This window comes from Microtus pennsylvanicus, chromosome 6 (genome assembly GCF_037038515.1).
Source record: "Microtus pennsylvanicus isolate mMicPen1 chromosome 6, mMicPen1.hap1, whole genome shotgun sequence".
Classification (NCBI taxonomy): domain Eukaryota; kingdom Metazoa; phylum Chordata; class Mammalia; order Rodentia; family Cricetidae; genus Microtus; species Microtus pennsylvanicus.
Genome location: NC_134584.1, coordinates 87,589,617 through 87,595,224, shown reverse-complemented (window position 1 = coordinate 87,595,224; position 5,608 = coordinate 87,589,617). Strand labels below are relative to the sequence as shown.

Below are 5,608 nucleotides of genomic sequence, written 5' to 3'. Positions count from 1 at the left end.
GTCTCTAGTTCTCTCAGCCCAGGAAGGTCAGGATTCTTTAAGGAAAGACAGAGTTTTGGGAGTGGACTTCCAGGCCTGTGATTTTCAGAGAACACCTGGGCTGCTCTGGAGAGTAACTCCACAGAATTATCCACTTGTGACCATGGAGGTGGCTGCCCTGAGCTCAGAGGAGGCTGTGAGTAGAATGGGAGCAGAGAGTGAGGCTCAGGTGGTGTGTATGTCTAAGAGGCCAGTATGTTCTCACCATTGGGAAGGAGCCAAACTCTTGCTTGTTAATCCCAATGGTGTAGGGGACAGTGATGAAATTCTTCTCAGCCAGAATCTCTTCTGGCGTCTTCAGCAGCACCGCCCCATAGTTCCCTATGAACAGGAAGGGATAGTTGGAGGGAAGGGATGAAGGGAGTAGATCAGATTACTCTGCCCAGGTAACAACTGTTTCTGTCCTCTGCCCGACTCAGGGCTTAGTCAGCACATTGATTCCTGTGACCACAGAAACTCGAGGTCCTGAACGGGGCTTAGTCTCTGACTCACCAAGAATAGGACCACAACTGGAGAGCCAGCAGTGATAAAGTAATATTGGTAGTCAATGGCTATGGAAGCTTGACCAAAGTGAAATAACACACACACACACACACACACGTGCATGAAAACACACAGGAACACACACCTTAATTTGTAGCTGTGGGTGTAAAAGTTCATTGAGTCCTGGATGAGCAATACTACTGGTCAAGAATAATTCCAAAAGTTAGGCCCTGGGAGGCTCTAGTTAGGACAGTCACAACATTCACCTTTGTGTGTGCAGTCACATGAAAGACACACGAATACAGTTGACTTGCCCATTAATTATTTGAAGAATTCACCATAATGAGATTCTACCTGGAGCTCATTTGTTTTACTGACTCCAAGCAACATAACTGTTAGGAATTTTGCTAACATGAGTTCTCTGCTGACACAAAAGTCCCAATCAAGCCAAATCACAACAAGCCAAATTAATAAATATCCAGGTTTAATGGGATTCCTGCGCTCTCGGGTGGTCCCCGAGGGGAAACCGGGAAGCCACGAGCTCGACCACCACGGGTGAGGTGGGGAGAGGAAAGAAGCAGTTCAAATAGACTGGGGAGTGGTCAAGATTTTGGCGGGCTGTCTTGACCCTGCTCCGGGGAGGGGTCAAGGCTTGGCGGGCACAGGGACGAGGCCTCCAAAGATGGAGGCCAGAGACCAAGACTTACATTCCAGACTATTTGTATAAGGGGTAACAGGAAGCTGAGGTGATATTTTGACTAACATTTAGGCTCACTTAGGAAAAAGGGGCGTTGACTCAAGTCTGGCTACTTCCTGCGGGCATGGGACGGTGTGGGGAAGGGGAGAGCTCATTGTTAGTGGGTCCACGCTCAGCAAGAGATGTGGCTGAAAAGGCATCCCATGTGCTGTCATCCCAGAGACGCCAGGCATCTGTTCCTTGGGGGAGGTGAGAAGGAAGGTGTCTAGGAGAAAAAATATTGTTATCACCAAAATGAGTATGCCAGGATGAGGAGCAGGTAGGCCCTTCTTTGTGGCATCCTTGAAAACCAGAGGGTTGGAAGGTCCTGTCTGCTGGACAGACCAAGTGTCCTGAGTAGGTGCCCACTTGGGCCTGGAGAGTTGGTACCAGCATGGGTGTCCCAAGACCTTGGCAGCCAAGGGTGTGGTGAGGATTACCGTGTGAGGTCCTGTCCATTGAGGTTTGAGAGACCTAGGAGTTAGCTGTTTGAGGAGTACTCTGTCCCCTGGAGAGAGTGGGGCAGGTTTAGGGGCATTAGGGTCCACTAGAGTGGTGGCAGATAGACAGCTGTCAGCATGTGAATGGAGAAGGGACCTCAGAAGGGAGAGGTAGGGTAGATATCCCACCAGTGGAGGAGTTTGGACTGGGAGGTGATGGTTAAGGAGAAAGGGCCTGCCATGAAGCAGCTCAAAAGGGTTCAGACCTGTAGGGGAACATGGGGTGGTCCTGAGGTGAGTAAGGGCAATGGGGAGAAGGGAGGGCCAAGATAACCTGAGAGCTTGGTTAGTTGTTATTTGATGAGTCCACTGACCCTTTCCACCTTTCCAGAGAATTGTGGATGGTAGGGGGTGTGGAATTTCCAGGAGATGTTGAGAGCTTCTGACATGAACTCCGTGACCCTGGAAGAGAAGGCTGGCCCATTGTCAGTCTGGATGGTCCGTGGGACACCAAACCAAGGAATGGTCCAGGGAGGCCAGAAACACTTCTATCCATCCTGTAAAAGTGTCCACAAGTGTTAAGAGATGATTGAGTTTTTATGAGTAGGCATATGAATAAAATCAACCTGCCAATCTTCTCCCAGTTGGTGTCCACAAAGCTGGTGTAGAGACTGAAATATGTGGAGAGCCCCTTGTGGGTTGGCCTGGGCACATGTCTGGCAGGAGGAGTGAACCTGTAAAATAGAATCTTGGAGATGGGTGTGGTTATAAAGGGCCTCCAAGGAGTGGAACAAAGCTTTGGGGAAGTGGCTAAGGATATCTCTACCCAGTAAAGGTGCTGGGCAAGCTGGTATCGCTAAAAAAGAAAGAGAGAAATTGTCCTGCAAGAATGCAGGGCCATGGCAAAGTTTTAAGTGGGGAGGAATGGGTCCTGTCTACCCCTATAACTGAAATTGGTGAGGGGAACGTAAGGCCCGAGTGAGATGTTAGAACATAATAGGTAGCTCCTGTGTCCAAAATAAAAGTAATGGACTTACCCGCTACCTGCAGCTTTACCCTAGGCACGGATAGGGTTATGGGATATACCAAGTCTGGGCAGCGTCAATCCTCTGCAAGGCTGAGAAGTTCGAAAGCTGGCACAGTTTCGCTTGCCAATGTTGGTGAGGCTGGACCTCCGTGACGTGGCATAGAGGACAAGCCTACACGGGGGCATTGTAATTTCCAGTGTCCAGGTTGCTGGCAGTTAAGGCACAACCTCAGAGGAGGCATAGTGCAATATTGTGCCACATGACCATTTAGGCCACACTTGAAACAGCTTGCCTGTGAGGTTGACTTAGGCTGGGCTCCATCAGAATAGAGCCTTGTGCCTTGTGATTGGCTTCCCTTGTCCCCCTTCCTTGACCTTAGGGCAGCTGCTAAGGCCTGGGCCTGCAGATTGTTGTAGCCTTGTCTGTCGGGAAGACTCAGCTGTTTTTTCTCGGGCATTAAAAACTTGAAAGGCCATTTTCACCAATTCCCGTATAGGGGTTTGGGGACCCTCCTCAACTTTTCTTAACTTTAAGCAGAAGGATCAGTAGAAAAGGAACCTAGCCACTTTCTTTCTGAGAGAGATCCAGAAGAGAAAAGGGAACATGAACTTTCATAATGCGGTTGACTCCCACCGCCTCCTGAGAGGACTGAGAAGGGCGGAGCTATGGTGGGATCTGGTATGATAGGAGACTGAGGATTGGGAAGGGCTAGCTCAGTGCCCAGAGGGGGGTCCAAGGGTGGGAAGATGAGGTAGAAGGTGAGGGGGACAGGGAGAGGAGGTGGGTAAGGTGGAAGTTGACCTTGAACTTCTGGATTAGCAAGGGAGGAAGTAGAGAGGGAAGACGAGAAACATCAAGAATGTTGTTCCTTAAGAGGAGGTTGGGTAGTGTGGGCTTGAAGGAGTGGGGGAGGGGCCAGTGCCTCTGGCTGCATGGTCCAGCTGGAATTGTTGGGGTCCCAATTTTCAGATGACTGGGAATTTGGAGGCATTGTGGCCTTAGCTACCAAGACCGGTGCTGCGAGACACTGGCTACCAAGGGAAGGGCGAGAGCACAGAGCCCAAAAACCATGGACATATGTAAGCTCTGCCCATTTGTCTCTACGGTGACAAAAATTTAAATTAGCCATTCAAGACAGATTGTATCAGACAGTCCCAATTTATAAAGATTTTGTAAGAGGCATCCCAGGGGCTGCAGCGGATCTGGCTTTGAACTTCAAGTGCCCATTTTAAAGTCTATGCTCAACCACGTGGCCTAAGTCTATTACAGCACATCTGCTAAAATAGCTCTTAGGCCTAATGGGGTCATGGAAATTGAATGCTAGGTGCCCCTAAAGCAAATAAAGTCCATTTTAGCTAGACCCGGTCTTGCCAGTCTAGCCACTGAGCTGAGATCAAACTCTTGCCATGGGTCCACGGCTTCTACAAGAGTCTGATAATCGACAAAAGTATGAGCGGGTTCCCCAGGCCTTATAGCATAGACAACAAAAAGGGACTCACAAGACACAGCCACTGTAGCCCAGGAGCTGCTTTTAGCGTGGCATGAAGAGCTCAGATTGTGGACTAGGGGGCTTTCGATGCTCGGCCTATGGCCACGCGGAAAGGCAGCCCTACCAGGTGGGACCTCCAAGATGTTAGGAATTTTGCTAATGGAGCTCTCTGCCGACATAAAAATCCCAATCAAGCCAAATCACAACAAGCCAAATTAAAAAATATCCAGGTTTAATGGGATTCCTGTGCTCTCAGGTGGCCCCAGGGGGAAACCAGGAAGCCATGGTGGCAAGCGCGACCACGCAGGAACTTTCTGGGGAAGCAGATTAAATAGACTGTGGAGTGGTCAAGATTTTGGCGGGCTCATCTTGACACTCCTCCGGGGCACAGGGATGGGGCTTGCAAAGATGGAGGCAAACACACCGGACATACAGAGCATCAGCATCGGTGGAATCCATTCGTAAAATGTCACTGGCCACAAACTGTGCTTCTGGGTATCGACCCAGCATTGCTAAACATTCTGCTTTGAGGATTTTGAAGCGATGGCAGGCAGGGGAAAATTCTAGGGCACAGTCCATGCAGAAAACCACCTTCCAGGAATCTCGTTTTTCAAAATCCATTTCCGCTGTTTTCTCATACTCCATGACTGCATTGGCGTTCTTGAACTCCTGTTGTGCCTGGGCATTTTTATGATCCAGTTCTAGGGCTCTTTGGAAACTGCGACATGCTGCCATTGCATTCCCCAGTGAGAGGTGGCATTTGCCTTCTCGGAGGTGTCCCCGGACAAAACTGTCATCCAATCTCACTGCTGCGCGTCCCCAAGAGCTTCCCGGACCGCCCAAGCATCATCAGTGTAGCCGCTGCTCGATCACCGTAATAGCTGGCATTTTTAGGACACATATCTATGGCTTTTGTATAATAGTTATAAGCCTCGTTGTAGTCCTTCTTAGCATAGTATGCATTCACTTGTTCCTTGAAGGATTCCGTTTCCCTCTTGGAGTCTTTGCCCTCTAGCAGTTCAGGCTCGGTCCCCGCCATTACCACATTGCACTCAGCGGTAGCCGCCATCTTACCGCCGGGACCAGAGAGACGGGTGGGAGGACCAGCGTTCATTTTGTGACTCTTCCTCTATTCCTCCATTGACTTGGAGTTTATGAAAACCTCACTTTGTTACTACAAACAGAAGAGAGAGGTGGTCTTTGTCTCTTCCTCAGGGAGGAATATTGCTTCTATGCCAATAAGTAAGGTGTAGTAAAAGACAAGATCTGGCAACTCCAGCTGAATCTTCAAAAACGTAAGAAACAGCTTGATACCTCTAGTCTGTGGCTCATTGTCATTCTAATATGGAATTGGGTACTACCCTTATTAAACCCCTTTCTCCTCCGTTTCTTG

The 5,608-nt window shown here is 49.4% G+C and overlaps 1 pseudogene; it reads right to left on the bottom strand.

Annotated features, from left to right (window-relative positions):
• Nucleotides 1-4,542: 4,542 nt before the first annotated feature.
• On the bottom strand, nt 4,543-5,295 carry LOC142853086 (dnaJ homolog subfamily C member 7 pseudogene; annotated as a pseudogene).
• Between the last annotated feature and the right edge of the window lie 313 nt (nt 5,296-5,608).